The sequence below is a fragment of the Protopterus annectens genome, chromosome 10.part0 (genome assembly GCF_019279795.1).
Source record: "Protopterus annectens isolate FY-2018-M chromosome 10.part0, PAN1.0, whole genome shotgun sequence".
In the NCBI taxonomy this organism is placed as follows: Eukaryota; Metazoa; Chordata; order Ceratodontiformes; family Protopteridae; genus Protopterus; species Protopterus annectens.
In genome coordinates, this window is record NC_056744.1 from 270559437 (window position 1) to 270583867 (window position 24431).

Consider the following 24431-nt stretch of genomic DNA (forward strand, 5'->3'; position numbering starts at 1 on the left):
CTCAATGTCATTCATCTTATTCAAAAAATCCCAAGAGTCCCTACAAAAACTGGGCTTTTCTGAGACCAGTTTCTTACATTTTATGTCAATAAACTTAGCTAAGGGATGAGTGATATAGCCCATTGCATCAAGTATGGGGTGCATCAGGGGTTGCTTTACATTCTTGTGCAATTTGTGTAAACCAAAAATCATGGGAGTGATAGGGTAGGGTGCAGACAAATGATTGTACTCAGAAATTGAGATGTTGCCCTCAATAAAAAGATCTTCCAATGTTGCCCTCACAGTCTCATAAGCTCCATTTAGTTGGTTCAGCGAGTTAGATTCATAGGCGTTTCCAGATAAAATGTCTTTCATTTTGCATATGTAGTCTGACCGATTACCAACCCACCACCTTTGTCAGATATCATAAACCTAACAGTTGAGTTACTGGTCAAATTCTACATCTGCCTTCTTTCTTCCTGATTTAAATTATCTACCCAGTGCTTCCTATTTAGATTCATATTACAGAAATCAGTTTCAGACATCTTCCAAAACAATTCTACAGAGGCATGTAAAAGTGAGTTGAAGTTACTGGAAATGTACAAAGGACCCCTTACCATATCAACATTTTTAAACAGCATTTCAAAATTCAATTTTCTAATAAAAAGCCTTAGATCAGTCAACAGACTGACCAAATACACAGGTGTAGATGGAACAAACATCAAACCTTTAGCAAACAACATCATTTATATCAAAATCTGCAAGTCTGTCAACAATGCTCGGATGTGGAATAGTTGCAAAGGCCTTGGGTATCTCCTGATATGCTATATGGTCTGCATAATCAGTATCCACTGCATCAATGTCCTTTTCAAAGAACTTAAAAAGGTTAAACAGGCAGGACATTCCTTTGCAAAGCCTAGCTAATGTATATGTAGGATTAAGAGATTTGCAAAGTTAAGATTAATGAGATTTGGATAACACATTGCATAGCTTCACATATGAGATTAATGTGTCTATAGTTATCAGGGTCTGTAGTTGTGTCACCTTGTGTAATTCCATAACAATGGCTGTTTTCCAGGATTCAGGAATGTAACTAGTAAAGAGGCTATGATGAACAAGTTTAAGTACAGACTTCAAAAGGCTATATTTGGTGTTGATAATCAGACAACCTGTTATATTGGCCAGTTCCTTGGATTTTGAAAGGTCCAGAAGTACTTGTTTCATAGTACTTAAAGGGGGTGGTTGGGACTGTGTAAAATGGAATAGCTATAACTGTGGGTGGTGTAAAATTTGTACAAAATGTGTCAGCTAGGATATTAAAGTGCAGTATTACTTTTTAATCTCCCCAAACATTGTTGGGTGTTAGTTCTTATCTTCCTAATATAGATTAAAATAGTGCTGTATATATTTTTGGTTTTAGTGCTATTTTAAGGCTATATTCACCTTTGAGCTTAATTAGTTTAAAAATGCTCTTAAGGTAGGTGCAATGAAATTCCTTAAGAATTAAGTAATTTCCTTGTTTAGTTATGTCATTTATTTATATGGGCATTTCACTATGGGGTGTGTTTTTAAATGGCTATATTATCTAGTCAGCTCTGTTCCAAAGAGTGTACTCAGTGTTTAATCTTATCTCAATGAACTGGAACTTGGAAATACTTTATCTATTAACAATGTTCTTTTTCAGCTTGTTATAGCTATCTAAATATTTGTAGGATGTATATATGCGTGTAAAGGTTCACACTGTATGAACTGAAGCTGTTTTTTTTTACTTAGTTAATATGTCATTCTTCTGTACTTGGCATTGTAATAACTTTATATAACTGTAACCATATTATGTTAATGTGGAGCTTTTCTCCCCCAGACCTTCATTGAAAAGGGATATTATTCTAGTCGGGCTTTCCCTGTAAACAAATCTGAAATAAAATGAAATAAATTAATAAAATATCCCATTATAATTTGTGCAGGTTGGGACAGCCTTCTCGATGCAGCTATTTAATTGGCAGTAGAAGTCAGAGGCTTAGCCATTGACTTTGGCAATGGCACCCACTAGAGGAAGACAGCAGCAGGATTTAATAAGGTCATCACGTAGCTGTAGAATGTTCAGGTTTGAGAAGTCCGTAGATGCAGACATATTTGCAGGGGATGTATCACCAGTTTAAAAGCTGAAGGTTACTGATTTATGGCCAGATTTAACAAGGAAAGATGAGACATATGGAGGTGTTGAAGAAGTGCACAGAGCTGTAACTATGGAGGGCAAATACGTTAGCTACTCCAGGTACATGATGTTGGGAGGGGGGAGGGCACAATCAGTCAGAGCCAATGGTGCAGGAGTATAGAACTGGACTTAATTTCTGATTCTGGGAAAACATTGTGGATTCAGAAATGAATGCTGACACTACATTTGCCGTTATGTCTGAATCACTCTGTATGTGGTAAATTGGCTTCAGCATGCTGCTTGCTACATTTCTGGCAAGTAGCTTTCTACAGTTTTAGAAAAAGTCTGCTCTTTTTTTTTCTTTGAGGGGAGGGGTCCAGTTTGGGGAACTTCACAGGATGCTAGATGAGTGCTATGGTTCTTTTGAGGTCCCTTGTATTATAGTTTATTTGTGCAAGGATATTAGCATTTATAAAAGTAAGGAAAGAAACACTGAGAATGCTGACCAGTGGCAGTGTAGGTCAGATAGTTTATTGAAAAATAGTCAAAGTCCTTCAGTAGAAAGATATTGCATTCAAAGGGATTTTAGCCAAGGTGTTAAGATAACTGTCATGCTCAGAAGGGAACATGGAGGGTGTTCTGTGGCTAGCTATGACATTTTAATTTGACTTAACTGATTTGGATATCCAGAAGCTTAAATGTTGTGTCCCATGAATCTTTCATGAGATGATGATGATACCCTTGACAAATATCAAAACTCCCTCACAACTGCCAGTAGTTTGGAAGACATGATAGGCACTAAACCCAGGAATAGACATAATGCTTTCATTGCTTTGAAACCATGCGACTGTAACTACATATACATAAATGTGCTCAAGTTGTTGGACAGCCTCAAGGTAAGACTTTTTTTTCTTAAGACTTATGTTATTGAGTAGAGACACTTTGATTTATTCCAAATTATAAGTTACTAATGCTTAATGTCCAGCACATAGATTCTGCCTAAAAAATAAACCACTATGGGGGAGCAAAGTATTTAGCCAGAAGGCAAAAAATCCTTTGAAAGAGAGGTGGTAACTATCCCTGGCAAAGCAGAAAGGTTTGTAAGCCGTCTCAGCCCAAGCTGACACATTTTTGATCCCTTTAGAATAACACTAGCTATATAGCCAAATACAGAAGCCAATCCTCATTGAATCTCACTATCATTCTGGGTGATGGCAAAATATGACTCAAGACCAGTGTTTTCCCTGCCTTGTACACATGCACTGTAAAATTAGTCATATCCTTCTGTATGTCCCTCTGGGTAAACAACCTAAAGTGATTCACTTCTTAAAAGTGGTTATGTCTTTGCCATACATTTTTAAGTCTACCAATATATTGATCCCATGTCAAAATGTGTTAGTCATCCAAAACTAATACAGTGAAATAATATAGTTCCTTGACTTTCTGGGAGCTGTCTATATCATAGCCTCACACAATGCCTTCTTTTTCTCATCCACCTCTTTTTTAGAAGTGCAATCTGAGCAGATCACTTTGCATATTCACACTATATTCTATTTATATACAGCTCCTTTTCAAAAGAGGAACCTACTGGCATTCTATTGACTGGGGGGATCTGCCTAGAAATTTCTCTTGATAGACAATACTGTTAAACTTTTCTAGTTTTTCTTTGTATTGTTTCTGATATAGTTCATGTGTAATCTCTCTTGCATTTTTCTAAACATGTTTTTTCTCCTGTGTCTAACCCTATACAGATAAGGCTTTCATTGTTTACCTTCATGATATCTTATATAACTACCACATGTCCCTTCCATCATATATTTTTAATTGCTTCCTTGCTGCCATATACTAGGTTTGCTGTTTTTTTGCTTTCTAGTTTCAATTTCTAATTTTAATGAAATTTGAGCTGTTAGGTTCAAGATAATTTCTCTGTTTTTTATTAATCTTACATCCTTTCTGAACTGTTCAACAACCCTATTGTATACATTTATGGCATCTCATGTTGCATATCTTTTGTGTCTTTAAAATTCTTTCTAGACTTTTCTCAAAGATACTTTCGTGACACCAAAAAGGAATAACTCAGTATTTCTGTCATGTTAGCCTTTTAATAACCATTCTGTTTTACCCTATTCCTAGTATCCTTTCATCTGACTAAACTCTGTTTAATACCGCCCACTTTGCTGTGTTCAAGCTACTTCATGTGCTATCAACCTTGCTCCCATTGGCTTTCCTAAAATTGATTAGCTTATACTGTTATAAAGAACATTTTGTTCTGTCTGCATTAGTCAAAATGTTGTTAAAAAGCTTCAACCAACAGCAACAGCAGAATAAGCATTTGTTGATTGAGGTATAAAACAGCCAGAAAAACCAAACCAGTGAATAAAATGATGCACATAGGTCACTGCAAACACACACTGCCATTTATTTTATAAAACAAAAAAGCACTTTCATCTTGACTATCATAAAATACTTCATCAGATCTGATGAAGTCTTTTATGATAGTCAAGATAAAAGTGCTTATTTGTTTTATAAAATAAACAGCGGTGCGTGCTTGAGGTATAGGCTGTCATGCACCCCATGGGCTGATTCATTTCTTTACACCCTATTACATATATAAACTAAGCCCACAGTTGTAAAACAGTGGGGCAAAATAGAAACTCCCTAATAAATAGTAATGTCAGACACACCATGATACTTCTGTGCATAAATAAATACACAGACAGAAAACACAAATTCAAGGTCAGTAATAACATTGCCAGTAAATTACACAACAGTGTAACGCAAACACCTACCTCGCTGCAACCAAAACAATGATATCCATACTGTAATACCAACAATTTGATCAAAGGGTTGAACTGACATTCCACACCTGAAACAAGGAGATTTTTTTTCACATTACTAAAGATCCCATTGACAAAGCAGAATCAATAAAGTAATAAAGTAATCAAGTGAGACACTTTACATATTTTCTGCAGCTTTCAACAGTCTTTCTTTACTATGTCAAATGTCTTGGATTTCAGGAGGGCAGACAATGATAAAGTGTATGAAAAATTCTCAAAGAAATTCATGAGGGTGGTTTAGAAGAGCAAACAGGGATATATCACAACTACTCATTGATGTAGGATCTAGTCATTCACTGCTGTTCCATTTCACCACACTTTCCCTTTCTACCTTTACAACTAATGAATACTGGCAGCACGTAAGTTTTTCAACTTGTACTCAGTACTGCTGAATGTTCAGTCTCATAGCCTGCACATTATGTTGCATGTTTTTTAACTTAAGAACCACTAACTATGCAGTGCGTACAGGAAGATCACACGTACATGATGGGCTTGTAACTAATTTTATCAGTCTATGGTATAGATCAAGCTGAAGTATATAAAGAATGATGAACCTATTGTCATACAGAAACTGAACCCAAACTATTGATGGAAAAAATTAGTGTCTAGCATGTAGAGAAGGGACTTAGACTACGGAATCTGCATTCTTGCTTTGGTGCAAACATAGGTACCCCTGTGCAAGCAAAACTTTTCTGTGCTAGCTTTACTCTTGTTATATTTGATATAAAGTTTGGAAGCAGTGTGGGTTAACATAAAACTGAAATCATTGCCCTCAAGTTACAATGCTTGATTGCCAAGATTATAACTATCAGCCTTTAAGAAGCTTAAGTGCTGTAACCCCATAATGATATATCATTCTCCTCATATGTACAGCATAATTACTTTTGAACTAAGTTAATAACTGGCTTCTTTTGGTTGTAAGATAAAACTTATTTCATAATTATGGAAATAGTTATTTCTTATATCTGCCACTTTATTTCAGTTATTCTTGCTGATTTTTAGCGTTAGGCTTCCTGTATAGACTTACAAACAGAATTAACTCAGAAATCACCTTATAGATGAGGCCATAAGAAATCATATACACTTTCAAGTTTTTTTTTCCAGGTATCTATTTTGAAACTACAAAACAGCATTTTATTTACTTAGGTTCATAGGTTCATAGGTTCATACTAGGCTATCTGCCCGAGGGCATTTACAAGCCTAGCCCATAGTTTTGTGGCTTACGCCACCCCTTTAGTATGGGGAACTATACCCATTATTTTGCTGTGCCTCTGTCGAGCAGTGACACTGAGGTAATCCCTGGGGTATATCTGCGATCTCCCATCCATTGGTCAAGATTTCTCTTGAACAAGGCCTTATGGGGTGTATCAGTGAGCTATAAAATAGGTTAATCTCTTTAGAGTGATTAGTGATTCCCTTTAGAATTCATAGAATGTGCTTTCATGACAATACTGGTTGAAGTTTAAATTGTTTACAATTGTTTCAAGATTTTTAATGATGATGTAATATATTATCATTTGACAATTTATTTTGTAATCATAACATATGTCTTTTTTGCCAAGGCACATTATACAGACTTTGCTGACATTACAGGTAAGGTCATTAGACTATCTTGGATAATATTGACAGCCTTTATTGAAGAAAATTCTGTTATGAAACTTGTGATCATTAGCATATTTGGTTATCAACAATCCTCATCCTTGATGACACAAACATAAATTAGGCCGAAACAAATAATACAGTTCTTGCATGTAAGACTAATATGTAACATTTCACTTAACTAAAAACAGAGCCAAGAAGTTACAACAACAAACCCACTATTTCTTCTTCAATTACTAACTGAATAATGACCACCAATCCCCCAAAAACTAAGGTATCTGGATTATGATAGATACAATAAGTCACCATTGTGCAACATTTGTATCAGGGCATTCATCAACCTCAGTCTATGCCTCAGTACAACCTAGTATACAAATTAACAAAATTCAATCTAGATATTTCCATAGCAACTTTAGGTGAATGCAATTGTTAGTTTCTCAAGTAACTCCTCTTAGGTGAAGCTACTAAAAGTCTATTTAATATTCTAAATATACAACACACCCTTAGAAGAAAACTAATCAAGTATAAACCCACTCCCAGGCTATCCAAACCTGATAAACAGCTCATGCATGAAAGAGACTGAGCCTGGCAGTTCTGGCTTACAATAACAGCTACCTCTGGCTATCAGTCTTATAGGACTTTCTATTACCAAGTAAAATCATTAGTGAGTAAAGACAATAAAAATACTATATGAAGTAATAAAACAATATCAGTCAAAATCCTAAGGGTTTCTGGACATGTATAAACACCAACCTCAAACCAGGGAAAAGCACACACAACTTAACTCCATACTAGAGGAAACTGACTTTAACATAACCCCAACATTTAACTCCCATATAATACCAACTAGAAAACAATCTCTTCTTCCGTCATGGATTCTGACCAAACCACAGTACTTCTACAGCTTTTCTATTCTTCTTTAATACTATTAATCGGCTCTGTCACAACCATCTTGTATCTGCCACATTCCTTGACCTTTGTAAGATACTTGATAACGTTTCTGAAACTAAACTGCTTCATTCATTTGCAAAACACAATATATCAGCTCAAACATTACTCTGGTTCAGAAGTTTCCTAAATGATTGCACCTTGTCTGTTAAGTGACAATCTGCCTATTAGGATAAGAGTCCCAAAAGAAACCATCCTATAATATTTACTATTTAACATATTCATTAAAAACCTATACTTTGACCCTCTTACAATCATCCCATAAGCAGAATATTCAGCTGTCATATGTTCAGTCCTTTCCATTTCAGAACTGCAAAATATCATTCAGCAATCCTACTCTTCTGTCAAGGAAATTATGAAAATAGTGATCTCATCCTAAACCTAGAAAACTAAAACCATGCTGTTTCTACCCAGAAACACTACTTCCTCCTATATAAACCTAACAAAGACACCATCTAAACATGTCCAACTAGCTATAATATCTGACACCAAGTTATTAGGCGTCATCATTGACAACAACTTAAAATTTGACGTACACATTGAAAATGCCATTAACAAAACAATCATTGCACTCTATACAGTAAACATTATCTATCAAAATTTGTTCATAAAACTACTCCTTATACTTACCTTTTACCTACCTGATACCTATTTTAAGCTATGCCTGTCGTATGTATAGTCATCTTCTTACACAACAGCTCCATAAATGATCCAGTATTACAAAATAGCTAAATTCACAATCTCCCTCCCAGCTAGAGATCATCACTTTGATGCTCCAAATAAACAGTACTAGATGGAAGTTCCCATCTTAGTACAATTCAGCTACATTAATCTTGCTCACTCCATTCTGTAGCAGCACAGAAAATGCCCAGCAGTAACACTTCTGCAATGGTACCACCATGATGAAGGTTTGTAATCATAAGGGAAACTGCTGAATTGCAATCATAATTATCAGAACTCACATGGGAAGCATTCTACTCCCACTTTGTCTTGATGGTGTGGAATGATATCTTACTAACTTTAGGGCAGGTACAATCTTGATCTGCTTTCTGCAAACAGCTCTGTAACTACCTGTAGAACAGTACATGGCAACTGCTCCTATTCACCAGGCTGACAAACCATCTCCCTAAGGATTTCATTCCTCCATCTGTGAAATCTTCTCCGCATAGCAAACTATCTTGCATAATAATTTCCTTGATCCACTAACATCCATACTCCTCAGAGTTTAAGTCAATACATAGTCATCTGTTTACCAAGGTGTTGCAAATGCACTCCTAACTGCATATTATTTGGCTGTCAACATTGAATGTAAATTATTGTCTGTTATAATTTTCTAGCATTACTGAAATATTTATTATCTGTCAGCATATAGTAGCCTACATTCTTCTAACATCTCTAAGAGATAAATGTATATTCGCAAGGGATGGCTTGCACCTGTCACCCCTGGGCTTCTGGATATTGGCCAAGGCTCTTGCCACCCCCATAGTGCCTTTTTTAGGCAAGGCTCAAATGACAAACCTACCTCCCTAGAAAACAAAAGTGGAAAAAAACTAAGGGTAATGCTGCTCAATGCCAGAAGTCTAAACCTCAAGATGCACGCCCTCGAAGCCCTCCTCAGTATGGAGAACATCGATGTCTGTGCAGTGACTGAAACCTGGTTCAAGGCTCCTGAGAGCACCCCAGCACTATCAGGTTTTACCTCATATCATGCTTTCCGGTCCCAAAACTTGGACCGAACCACAAAAGGAGGGGAGTAACCATTTTCATCAAAGATACCCACACCTCCAGGTTAGTGGCAACACACGAAGCATCGGAGACTATCCAGGTGCAACTAACCATAGGCAAAACTGCCTTACGGTTTGTAGCATGCTACAGACCACCCTCTCAAACTCAGGAACCCCACACAGCCTTCCTGAAGACACTGGAGAGTATGAATGTCTCTCCAAATACCATCATTTTGGGAGACTTCAACTACCCAAACATAGACTGGGAACATTACTCAAGCCCCAACACCCTAGCCCAAAGGTTCCTAGAATTTATAAACTCAAATGCAATGGAACAACTAGTCACCATTCCCACAAGAGGAGACAATATACTAGACCTGATCATCACAAACATGGGGACAAAATGCTCCACACCGGAAGTATATCCCTCTTTGGTAAGATCAGACCATAAATTAATCTCACTGGAAATCCACATCTCGCTCCCACCCCCTGCACAAAAGACCACAGTGAAGAACTTCTCAAAAGCAAACTTCACACTTCTTAAGACTGAAGTGGTATCCTTCAAGGCCCCTGGGCCAGTGGAAACCACAACCCACACTGCTGAATCCTTTGCAAATGCCTTTTATGGGCACCTTCAAGAATGCATGGATCATGCAATCCCAAATAAAACCAAGACCCATTCCCCCAAAGGCAGGCGCCCAGTCTGGTGGACCCCAGCCATAAACAAACTTTACAACAAGAGGAGGAAGCTACTACATGACAGAGCAAAATCCCTAAAAGGGAAGGCGTCTCTGATCAGTACTAGCAAAAAACTACGATCACTCATAAAATCATCCAAGGCCAACTTTGAGAGAAAAATCGCAAAAGACACAAAAGACAATCACAAGGCCTTCTTTAGCTATGTTAGAAACCTGGGTGGAAACTCCCAGCTATGCTCAGAGTTAGTCCAAAATGACACAAAATTCACTGAACCCACTGACATTGCCAACATTCTGGCAGACAGGTTCAGTGCAAATTTCTCCTCCCCCCCCCCAAAAGGAGAAATAACTATCCCAGCAGAGTGTAGCCTCCCTAACATCTCAGATGCCCAGGTGAGAGCCGCCCTCTCTAAAGCTAAAAACACAGCATCAATGGGACCGGATGGTGTCCCGGGCTGTGTGCTACATGAACTCCAAGAGGAACTAAACCCACACATAAGGCTGCTGTTTAATCTTAGCCTTACTACAGGATACGTACCCAAAGAGTGGCATACGGCAACAGTGGTCCCACTTCACAAAGGCAGTGCTTCTACGGACCCTGGAAATTACCGCCCCATAAGCTTGACGAGCCTGGTCTGCAAAGCTATGGAGAGGATCATTATGGAACTCATAAACAAAGACATTGGGGACCTACAGACATTGGATCCTACCCAATTTGGCTTTGTCAAGGGCAGATCCTGCCTTTTGAACTTGGTCGACTTTTTTGAAACAGTCACTAAGGCCATTGATGAGGGTAAGGCAGTTCACACAACCTACCTTGACCTTGCAAAAGCCTTTGACACAATACCCCACTCGGGCATCATAGACAAACTCACCAGCTTAAATGTAAACCCATATGTCACAAGATGGGTTGCAAACTGGCTCAAGGACAGAACCCACAGGGTCAGAGTTGCTGGAGCTATGTCAGAGTCTAAGCCAGTCACAAGCGGTGTCCCACAGGGCTCAGTCCTGGGACCCCTCTTGTTCGGCATTTATTTTTCTGAGGTACAGGCAAACATAGGAGGATTGTGGCTGACAAAGTTCGCAGATGACTGCAAACTGGGCACCATAATTGATACTCCAGCAGACACAAACATCCTTCAGAGAGGCCTCATAGAAATGGATAATTGGTGCCAGAGCCATGGCCTTAAGCTGAACGCCATAAAATGTATAGTCATACCCTTTGAGAAAAACAAGGTACCGACAAATTACCACATAGGCGGTAATCCATTAAGTACGGAAGAGGTAATCAGGGACCTAGGGACCCAGGTTGACAGTAACCTCTCATTTGACACTCACATTGCCAAAGTGGTTAGGAAGACCTTCTATATTGCCCACCTTATCATGAAGGGTTTCACAGCTAGATCAAGAGAGGTCATTGTGCCCCTGTACTCTTCTCTTATCAGGCCAATGATTGAGTACAATGCCCCATTTGGGATGTATCTCACCCGACACCTGCAGCAGTTGGAAAGACCCCAAAAGTTCCTCACCAAGAGGATAAAGGGTCTTAAACATATGTCATATGCTGCCCGACTGAAAAAACTCCTGCTCTATTCAGTTGCATACCGCCTACTCAGAGGTGATCTGTGCCTGACGTAAAAGGCCATGTCCAATCCTGAATTAATGGACATGCTCCACCTCAGAAAATCCAAATCCATCAGAGCCACGAGAACAAGTGACTTAAACCTCAACACAGAAATAAATAGGACCTGCTGGAGGGACAGATTCATAACCCAGAGGCTCCCTACACTCTGGAACAGAATCCCAGTCCATGTTAGGCAGAGCCCCTCACTGACTCTATTCAAGAGAAATCTCGACGAGTGGATGGGAGATCGTAGGTTTACCCGGGGGTCATCTCTGTGTCACTACTAGACAGAGGCATAGTAAACTAAACCCTAAAAGGGTGTAGTACTCTCATCCAAAGGGGTGGTGTAAGCCACATACACTCTGGCTAGGCTTATAAATGCCTTAGGGCAGATAGCCTAGTACGAACCTATGAACCTATATATATATATATATATATATATATATATATATATATATATATATATATATAGATATAGATATATATATATAGAGAGAGAGAGAGAGAGAGAGAGAGAGAAAGAGAAATAAATATATATATATATATATATATATATATATATATATATATATATATAAACTATATATTTGTGTTTATGTATATATATATATATATATATATATATATATATATATATATATAAAGAGAGAGAGTGCGATATATCTATATCTGTATCTATATCTATATCTCTACAGTTAGATATATTTCAGAAAATTAATGATAATTATATCATGCTAAACTGGGAACAATTTTTTGTACAATTTTTTCAAACAATGCAAATGTTCAAAACAGATTTTCAACCCAGGACTTTGCTGAAAATGGGTCTTTTATGGCCCAATCTGACGATCCTTGTAAAAAAATGCAAATGAATAAATATATTCTCACTTGAATATATAAGATAAGTAATCTAAGATGCAGTATTCCAAGTACATAATTCTGTGGGATACCATTGGCATTCTTCCTTTGGGTAAACGGCATCCCCCCACCCTTACTTGCTGCATCCTGTTGCTTAACCAGTGCTTTGTCCATTGAATTACATATGGCTTGACTTTTAATTTCAGCTACTGTGTTAGGTGAAACAGTACCAAAAGCCTTACCAAGGTAAAGATAAGCAGCACCATTTATCAAGTGCTGCTGTTAACCTCTTCATAGAATGCCACAGGATTTAAAAGGTATGCTCTTACTTCAACAGTTCCATACTTTTCCATGTCTAACCAAAGTAGGTCTTCTGTGTCACTGAGGCTGAGCTTCACTCAGTTTACATAAAACATCAGTAAGAAGGCTGGGTCTAAAATGGTTCTGTTGTGACCTCACTGCATTGTGAAATGACATCACTATAACTTGCTGCCATACACAGGTGACATGTCCACATGCCAACATTTTTGTTTACCATACCAATACGTCTATAATCAGGTTTTCCTTGAATATATGTGAGAAATCTCCATGGATATTGTCTTGTCACATGAGGCTTGAGTTTTTAGTTTTACTTGTGACAACAGTTAGAATTGAGAACAGGATATTTTCAGTGCAGTGCAATTTAGATTATCACTTGTACAGTTTATATTTTGCTATGTCCTGAAAGGAAGTGTGTGTAAGATCCATGAACTTTGCATTTTATTTGAACATACCTGTGTTTGACTAGTATGTAATGTGAGCTAAAGTATGTTGCAGACAGGGGCTTGAATTTCTTTTAAAGTTAAGTATTACGTAAGTTAGGGAACTACATCAAGTAGCAACATGTAGTTATTCCAAATGCCTGAATTGTTGAATTGTTGCACTGCAACTTTCATTGACTAAAATAATAAAAAACTGACACAGTTCCTTAGCAAAGTGTTAAAATTACCTGCACATTCACACACTCTGTGCTAACTGAGATGAGAACATTTTATAGAGTTACACATTTTTCCCCGTCCTCTTCAATAAACACATCACACCAAATGACGTTTGATCACCTTTATTAAACTTCCATAACCATAATTTTGTTAACCAATATTTATTAATTACAACCAACACATGGTATAGTTGAGCATAACATCTATGTAGTGTTAACTAGGACAGCGTGAACCCCACTCATCCTGACCCAGTAAGCAGCATACATATCTTCACTCACTTACTTATGAAGCAGCATACCACCACTCAATTCATTTACCATATACTGAATTACACATCTAACCAAATAAGCAGATTACCTCCAGTCACATATTTTACTTACAAGCAGTGTCCAACCACTCACTTTCCTTTTCTAACTCATTGAATTGAACATCCAACACCAGAGGGGGAACAGAAGAGGGCAAGGCTGTCTCTCTTCTCCACCCACTCGCCTGACCAGGCTGTTCCCCCTTTCTGACCAAACCTCCAATAACCTAACCACCATTAAAAGCCAAGCATCATTCGGTGTACCCTGTCCTCTCTAACCAAAACTGGATCCATGCCATCACCTCCCAAAACCTATCACATAAATAACAAAATAACCAGTTGTCTAAACAGCTGAAAGCAAACCACAGATCCCTCTCCAAAGCTAACGTAAACCATAACCCCCTAACCTAGCATAACCACTGAGTGTGAGCTAAATGCTCACGTATTTAACTGCCAATAGAAGCTTCATAATGATTCTCAGGTCATTACCAGACAAATGAACAACCAGACACTAAGCCCACTGCCACTTGAAACCATGCAGCGGCCATTGCATACCATCATGCCAAATCACAGCCCCATTTTACCACCCAATGAATATAATAACCAAATGAGATCTCTTTTCAAATTCCAATTTAACAGCAATCCTGCCATCATACTATCCATTATATTCAATATGACATTTAAATGGCTGTTATGGCATTTTAGCAATATGACCACCACAAGTCATATCACTTCCATATTAAACAAATGAAAATGAACCCTAATCCCCAACAACTCCAGCTGAACCTCCTATACCATCTTAACATGAAAACTCCAAACATTGAACATCCCCTCAGTCATCCTTCCTTCCATCCAACAAGCCACCAACCCAAACTCCCAAATTATATCCCCCAACCAAACCACCCATGCCTCATTTGTCAACAAATGGAAAATCATCATCAACCTCCCAATCCATCAGCCAAAATGCCTGACCAGGCTGTTTCCCAGGTAATCACCTGCCAAATGCACCACAAAACACTAAACCAAACTCAGGTGAAACCACACAAACATAATGTACCACCAGAGCCCTAAAATGCCCAATGTCACCAAAACAAAACAAGGTCAGTGACATGCCATCACTAGACATGCCTTGGCTGACATCACCAACAAACCATGCCACTGTCATAGCAACCAAGTGAAAATGGATCCCTTCCCCCTGATTTCCTTTGTGAAACTATGATGCTACTAACTTGAAACCACTTCAAAGTCACCCATCCCTTCTTCATTCACCCTACTCTTCTGACGGAGAAGCCACAAACCAATCCACCCCAAAAGTATGTCCCAACCCTCCTGTCACATTTGCAAACCAGTCCAAATCTCTATGAACAATGCAGCACCCTTCATCAACTGCTTACCTTTGGCTTTCCCCTTGTCACCTTCTCTTGTCACCTTCACATCTGATAATGAAACAAACCTTAAACATCTATTAGGAGTCCCAAATGTATGCCCTGCTTAATTCTTATAACTTCAACATAGACACTGAAACACCTAGTTCCTACATATCTCAAACACTAGCATACTTGTAATGCCCCTCAAACCCTAACTACTCTTAAAAGATGTGCACATAAGGTACAACCTCCTATTAGTCCAAGGCATACATCTGCTTAACAATTCTGACTTGCCTAAAAGAGTACTTACTAAAGTAGGATTACCTGTTCATAGGTTCATAGGTTCATAGGTTTATACTAGGCTATCTGCCCTAAGGCATTTATAAGCCTAGCCCAAATTATTGTGGCTTACGCCACCCCTTATATGAAAAAATACTGTGCCCATTAGTTTGTTGTGCCTCTGTCCAGCAGTGACACAGAGATGATTCCTGGGGTAAACCTACGATCTCCCATCCACAGGTCTAGATTTCTCTTGAACAGAGTCAGCGAGGTGCTCTGCCTCACATGGACCGGGATTTTATTCCACAGCATAGGGAGTCTCTGAGTGATAAATCTATCCCTCCAGCACATCCTATTTATATCCGTGCTAAGGTTTAAGTCGCTTGCTCTAGTGGTTTTGGTGGATTTGGATTTTTTGAGGTGGAGCATGTCCATTAATTCGGGTTGGACATGGCCTTGTATGTCAGGCACATGTCACCTCTGAGCAGACGGTATGCGACTGAATAGAGCTGGAGTTTCTTCAATCTGGCAGCATATGACAGATTTTGGAGTCCCTTTATGCTTTTGGTGAGGAACTTTTGGGTCTCTCCAATTGCTGCAGATGTCGGGTGAGATACATCCCGAATGGGGCATTGTACTCAATCATTGGTCTGATAAGTGAAGAGTACAGGGAACAATGACCTCACTAGATCTGGATGTGAATCCCTTCATGATCAGGTGGGCAATGTAGAAGGTCTTTCTAACCACTTTAGCAATGTGAGTGTCAAAAGAAAGGCCACTGTCAACCTGGGTCCCCAGGTCCCTGATAACCTCTTCTGTGCTTAGTGGATTGCCACCTATATGGTAGCTTGGGGTTACCTTGTTTTTCCCGAAGGGTATGACTATACATTTTTGGCGTTTAACTTCAGGCCATGGCTCTGGCACCAGCTATCTGTTTCCGTGAGTCCCTTCTGAAGGATATCCATGTCCGATGCACTTTCCACTATGGCCCAGTTTGCAGTCGCCTGCAAACTTTGTCAGCCAAAGTCCTCCCATGTTGGCCTGTACTTCTGAGAAGTAGATGCCAAACAATAGGGGCCAAGGACCGAGCCCTGTGGGACACCACTTGTGACCGGCTTGGAGTCTGACACAGCGCCAGCAACTCTAACCCTGTGGGTTCTGTCCTTAAGCCAGTTTGCAACCCATCTTGTGACATATGGGTTTACATTTAAGCTGGTAGTTTTTCTACAATACCCGAGTGGGGTATTGTGTCGAAAGCCTTTGCAAGGTCAAGGTAGGCTGTATGGACTGCCTTTCCTCATCAATGGCCTTGGTGACTGTTTCGAAGAAGTCAACCAAGTTCAAAAGGCATGATCTTCCCTTGACAAAGCCAAACTGGGTCGGGTCCAATGTCTGCAAGTCCCCTATATCTTTGTTTATGAGCTCCATTATGATCCTCTCCATAGCTTTGCAGACTAGACTTGTTAAGCTTATGGGGCGGTAATTACCAGGGTCCGTAGAGGCACCGCCTTTGTGAAGTGGGACCACAGTTGCCGTACGCCACTCCTTGGGCACGTATCCTGTGGTAAGGCTGAGATTAAACAGCTGCCTTATGTGCGGGTTTAATTCCTCATTTAGCTCGTGTAGCACACAGCCAGGGACACCATCCGGTCCCATTGATGCTGTGTTTTTAGCTTTAGAGAGAAACACTAATCATGAGGCATGGGTGTCTATGTTGAAGTTATAAGAATTAAGCAGGGCATACATTTGGGACTCCTAATAGATGTTTAACCTGTAACCTCCTTATGCACCACTCCAATGGCTAAAAAATACACCACAGCAGAATCCGTCACTCTTCAAATGCACTTCCTGTGAGCCTCCAACTGATGCCCACTCTGCACTTCCCCATCTGCAAAAGATAAGACAACTGTAGGTCCTGTGCACATGCAACCAAAACGTCTTAACTTTAGGTGCTGCCAGGGATCCACCTTGCACAATTGCACAGCCTCTACCCTGCCCCACATCCCCTCTTCTCAAGAACCCAGAACTAGCTTATCCACCAGCAAAATCTTTCATTACCAGTGATGGAATGTAATGCAGCAAACAGTTTTATGACCCAGACAGCAGTAACTGCAGACATGGAAATACGTGGATTACCTTATGACTTCCATCCACAAATCCCAAACCACACTGTATGGGTCAACTTAACTTATTACACAAAACAGTCCTAGGAGGATTTCTTTAAGCAAGTACTACACAGACAACCCTGTGCAATCACTTAAAAAAAAGTAACATATTAAACAAAAGCACCTATTCCTCTGTTTGGAAGTGAAACCTTGGCAGCATCCCATGTGCTGCATTACTATACAGGCATCTCTAACAGCAACATGTAGCTAGCAATAAAGTTATGATGCTTAAAACAGGTAAAACACCTCCTGAAGGAGCAACTCATCTTTCCTAACGTTCACCAATTCAGCCCCTTCATTCTTACGAGCTCTATGACCCCCCCCAACTAAAGCTAGTAATCAACCTTTTACCTTATGTCTATGCGGCAAACAATATTCCTACACTCACCTCCTACCACCGTCATTAAGCTAGCTATCCAGTCTGTGGACTCCGTAGCAAACTCCAGTTACTGCAGGCAGTGGTAAGTGCATGTGACCAATACCTTTAAAACTCTTAAGGCAAAACATCTAGACAAAGCCACACACGGAAGTGGGGCAATTATCCCCCACTAGGGATGTTTTTTTTTCTTTATTATTATTGGTCTTACAAAGCTATACAGGTCTTTCAACATATATAGCTGGTCTGGTGTCATAGAGGCATGAATTTCTTGAAGGGTGGGAATTAATTATCTGTCCTCATAGAAATTAGCCAATAACCACCATTTGTAGAAATAAACCAAACTATGAGGCAAATAACCCATATGAGCATACCTCTCCCTCCTGTGAAAATATGTGTGTGAAAGGCTTGAGGCTATTGGAAAATGTCTACCTAGCAAAGGTATGGTGTTAGCACATTCCACCTGCCACCCATCGACCTTCAGTGCAGATGCTCTCAACCCATACTTCTCAACCTCTTAGAATTAGAAATCTGGACAAAGTCATAAATAATGGGAGGACTAGGCCCAAAACTAGGGACACTTCCAAAATGTTGCTCTTACAAACTTAGAAAACTGATAGAATAGCAGATTTTGCATTACCATGAATTCGCTGAAGGGTATATACCCTGAATCTGAAATGTCTGTCATTATTTTCTTACTTCATGATGATTTTCTGGACCACCCTAGTTTTATGAGAAACAAACCAAAACATAGGGCCAAAATCAGAACATACTGCAAAACTCTTTGCCATTGAGGGATATGCCCCAACCTCTTAGATCCCAAATTCTAGCCAAACCATAAACAGAGGGGCAAAGTTCCAGCATACAACAACCCTTATATATTGCTCAGACAACTCATAAAGTTGCCAAATTAACCATTCCTGTGAAAAGGAAGAAGTCCGAAACTCAAAAGCAATGGCTGTCTTCCGACCTCAAACCTCCATACATAGTCATGCATTGTCAGACTCAAGCCAATATCCAGCACCTGTTATAAATATATACTAAATTCTCCCTTCCCCATCATGCATCTGTGAAGTGAAAGGGTAATGGTGCCCCTATGCCCAGAAACAACAAAGCACGCCAACCCACCCATGTCCATTAGCATCTTACAGTAAATGTGTAAGATGGTAGCTTCCAGTGCCACCCACCAGAGACTTCAGAAAAGCCCGCGAAGGAACAAGGACCAAACCCCCCCTCCAAACTCAACTCTGAGCACAAAACCACCTCAACCATACCTTTTTTTTTTCTTTGTAATATTAAAATTCAAAATATTTGTTGCAGAGTCCAGCCAACAACTGCTCTTCTGTCATTTCAGCACAAAGTCTGAACCCAAGATGTGTCACCACTGCTTAGCTAACCAATATGTCAGCCCCAACCAAGATGTGTCACCACTGCTTAGCTAACCAATATGTCAGACCCAATATTCAACAGAGTCATGTGACAATTAAATAAATATCATTTAACTCTTAACTAATTAAAACACACCATTAAGACTGCTCATCAAAGTAAATGGACATATTAAATAAATAGGAACAGCAAAATGTGTAACTTTTAGTCAGGGAGGGGGTGGCTGCGTTCATCTAATTGATTCCACCCCATGCTTACTTCTCCCCGTGCTTTCTTCCTATAGTAATCATTCTCATCTCCACAAAATATAATGCTTTCTAATAGATCAATAACGTGGAATTTAAATAGAGCAATAAAAATGCTAGTCTATCACCTGCTTTGTTAGTGCACTTTCACCTCATCTTTCTCGTCTTTCCTTATTCCATCCACGTATTCTTTATAACATGATCTTTAAATCTCCTGCTAAGATAGTACCATTGTGGCAACAGAGTAATTTAGGGAATAAAGATTAATTTGGTGTTACCAAAAGCATGACAGCTAAAATGAATGACTTCCTAGCTATAAAACATGTTCAACTTAATTTTACAATACCTTGACAATGGATGCGGATAGTGCAAGGGCTGTTCCTATAATACTTTCAAAAAAGAACTATTAACCACATATTATGTACTGCTCCATTTTTTTCTTTGTTTTTAACAGCAACAAACTACTCTTGGTTTCTATCTGTTGCCCCATTACTGTATAATTAAATTAAGAGTTACATACTACCATGCCCCCAATGCTTCCAATCAACAAATGAGCTCATATGAGCCTCAGTCCACCCCTTACAGCTACAGACCCATTGTCTCATTGGAAACATAACAGACCCAATGCAAGGACGAAAGCGCTCCAACTGCCATCCCCACCCCATGACTGTTAGTGCCACTGATGCAACAAACAGTGGTAACATCAAGTCTGCACCCTGTATTGGAAGGCAAGCATCCAGCCACCATGCAAATCCACCTTCTGCACAGAAAAGCTGCCACTTTTTTTTTTTTGCAACTTGTAGGATTTTATTATATTTTCTCTGAACTAAAGCAAATCTTTCTGCAGAACAAAGATAAAGTAAAACAAAAAAAACAAGACATTTTCTGCCTTCTACTACTTTCTAGGATATACTACAAGTGAAACAGGGATGTCAATGTAGTGTGGCCCTAACCCCAAAGCACAGCACTGGAAAATTGCTGACAAAACAGCCAAATGGAAAAGGCAACATTCAGAGGCCAGAAATGACCTTGCACCCTCCATCTGTGAAGGCAAGACCCCAGCCACCATGCTGTCAATTGCTGGTGCATGCAGAAGCTTATTCTTTACCTTGCAGTCAAGCAGATTGTCTGGCTTCCAATTAAGCAAATACTTGATTTTCTGGTTGGCACACTTTTTACAAGGTCTTTCACATGGATATCTGCAAATCCCTACAGCTTATTTCTAGTCAACGTTACTCCAGCCTCTCAGATCATTTGACTGGAATGCTTTGGCACTGACCATTCAAGTCTTTTCAGCAGTATAATCTGACAGCACCTTTTCTCACTTGGGTGCTACTGTCTTTCTCTCTGCAATTACTTAGCACACACATCTTCAGCAACTTCTTACATTCATTATAGTGTCTAGTGAAATAAATTTTCCTTGATTATGAGCCACAAACAACCCAAACCCCAAGGAACAGCTAAGCCCGCCACCTCACTTCTTCCTCCTACACTATGAGGTTAACATGCTGTACTCCCTCCTGACCCTGATCGAAATGTAGTCCTCATGTGAAATTCCATACAGTGTAGAGATATGAGGCGCTAGCCTCTACTATAAGCAATACTTGCAGCCACTTCCCCAGTTACACTTGCCTAAACTCCTTAAGCCCCTCCCTTCCCTTACCTTATTTCCTCCCACTCATCCCTTCTTCTCATTTAACCCTTTCACCCTCCCACCAACCTCTTAATTCCTGCTGCTATAGTTATCTGCCCCCCTTGAAGATGTCCCTGGACAAATTTGTTTATTAACAAACCTCATCTGTGGAATTACATATTTCCCTATCAGTTCTATGATTTTAGAATTAGTATATATAGGAAGGTGAGAGTACAGGAAAAATAAATTCTTCCTTTAAGTGCTCATGGCTGTCAAAGTTCAGGTGGTGTAGTCTTCATTTCCAGCAGTTGGTATGAATACAATTACAGAAATGACAGATACATAAATTTCACTCATTGTATTCGTTCAAAGTGCTGGGATTTCATTTTGCTAGGCATATGCAGGTTTAAATACAGTGTTGATACATTGCCTGTCTAGACCTCAATGTATTTCCATGGCTCCCATAAAGCAGTTTTATGAGGATGGTATGCAGCCTTTATCACAAGTGCATAATGCTAGTTTCACTGTGTGTGAGGTATTAACTGGATATTCTCTACATTTATTAAGCATCTGTTTGGGTTTTTTGCTCTGATTTCCTGCCAAGGAATGCATCATATTGTTTCCCACCCTTCCTCCCTATTGGTATTTTGTTCTTATACTTGGTGGCTTTGCAGCTGCCTGCCCTTACTGTAAATTTGATCTGGGACACTCCTCCCAGTCTAGTGTCATTACCTCATTCTACCTAATCCAGGGAGAACATTTCAGAAGGCCAACCCACTTAGTTTCTGCTCCTCCTTTCCCCATTCCACTTTACAAACAAACAAAAAAAAATTTCTATGCTTTTTTCCTGCCTTTCCTGTAAGTCATCTGGTCCAGATACAGATTTGCTGTATCCAGGACTGTTTGTAAGCTTCTGAGCCCCCAAGCCTTTCTGTGTTGGAGGGAAGCCTTCTAGCTAAATTTTGTTTCTTAGAACTAGCCAGTTTTTTAGTTTTGGCACTCAAATCTGTTTCTTTGAGCTCAGCACTTGTTCAGAACTCATTGTAAGCACTAAATAAGCTACAAATTACTACAGCACTCAACTTTCCTCACTTGTCTAGAGGAAAACAGTTTTTAGTACGTTATAAATAAGCACCTATCCAGGCATGTCTAAGGGTCAGCTCCCGGTGTTTTCTCCTGTCTACCTGATGAATCTGGGCATCTTGAGGCAATGCAGCAATTGCCTCATATACACAGACAACCCTCTCTTCCTGCCACCCAACACTACAACCTGTGAGAGATGCACTTATATAGCCAAACTCCTTTCCCCATTCCACTTTACAAACAAACAAAAAAAATGTTCTAAGCTTTTTTCCTGCCTTTTCTGTAAGTCATCTTAACAACCCAAATGACACATAGCACACAAACTCAGTGTAACCCAAGGCACAAAACTATAACCAGTAGACCAACTAACTCTCTCCTTGTCTGGCATCTTAATATTAGGAGCATTAATAATAAGATACACAAGCTGCATGCCCTCCTGGCTGTCTACTCCCCTGATGTTTTCTGTCTATCTGAAACCTGGTTAAAACCTAACACTACTGACAATGAAGTGCTACCATCCAGGTATAATATGCACAGGCTGGATCGTGCTTCCAGGAAAGGGGGAGGGGTGGCTGTACTCTATAAATCTGAGCTGAATGTGACCAAAGATGTTATTCAGCCACCTCAGATCAATAACTCGGAGATTATTGCCACTAGATTGCAACATAACAAAAGTAAAAGCATCAGCATCATCTGTATGTATATTCCCCCAGGTAATAATGTAGCCACACTTGAAGACACACTTCACTGGCTATCTTGTCACTACCCCCAAGAAACACTAATACTAGGAGACTTTAACATCAACTAGGGCTTTTGTTCCAAAGAATTCTCTTCTACCCACATTAACTTGCATGCATTTACACAAACTATTACCACCTCTACCAGGCTAGGTAAACCCAACCAAAAAGATAGCATACTCGACTGGGTACTCGTAAATAGTAACCCCCAACTGTATACTGCTGGTACCCTCCCCGATGACCTAAGTGACCATCTTCTCACTTACATAATTAAGGATAAAGCCATTACCCCACAACAACCCCTACTCAGAAAAGTCGGGAGCAAAAGAAACTTTGACCCTGACAAATTCCAACTGGAACTTAGCTCTTGGAATTGGTCCATGCTAAAACACCTACCCTTAGAGGAGGCAGTTGCCTATTTTAACAACAAATTTCTTGGAATTCTTGATCTATATGCACCTGCCCGCTCAAAATGTACAAAAGCAAGAACTGCACCATGGCTATCTAAGGAGACAAGACTAAAAATTACCAGCAGAAACAAACTATGGGCTCAATGGCATTCCACAAACGACCCCCATGATCATGTTAAATATAGGTATGCTAGGAATGAAACAAAAAAAAATTATTCTACAGGACAAAAAACAATACTACTGTAATTTACAGACAACCAACAAGGACAATCCTCAGAAGTTCTGGGCAGGGCTGAACAATCTACTCCGCCCTGGTAAAACATCTACACCTATCCCTGCTGCCACCATTGATAAATCCCCAGAGGAGGTCTCTGACAGTTTTAACCATTTCTTTACTGAAACAATCCAAGCCCTAGCTAGACAATTACCTTCTAGCTCCCCTGCCCCTGATACTTCTACCTCTAAAAACCGACTCTTGTTCTCCTTCCAACCAGTGTCCACATCACTTATCCGTAACTTGATCAAAAATTTAAAACCTACCACACTCTCCACTGACCTACTCCCCGCTGAGTACCTTCAAAAATCAGCTGATGCCATTGCCTATCCAATATTGATACTAATCAATCGTACCATAGCAGAAGCTAACATTCCCACCATCTGGAAAACATCATACGTAATCCCACTACATAAAGGAGGTTCTTTCTATGGAATTCTCCAGTTATAGACCTATAGCTATACTTTCTCCACTTGCAAAGATTATGGAAAAATGTATGCAAAATCACCTCATGGCGGATACCCAGCATGGTTTTCGTCCACACCATAGCACAACCTTAGCGTTAATGGCTTTTACCAATACCATAAACAATAACTGTAACAATAATCACATATCCTCTGCCCTATTCTTGGATCTTTCCAAGGCATTTGACATGCTTGATCACCAACTGCTGGTTCACACCTTGCAAACTTTCCACCTTGATACTAAAGCCCTTCTTTGGTTTACATCCTACCTTAATGGAAGAAAACAGGCTGCCCTATGGCAGAACAAGCTCT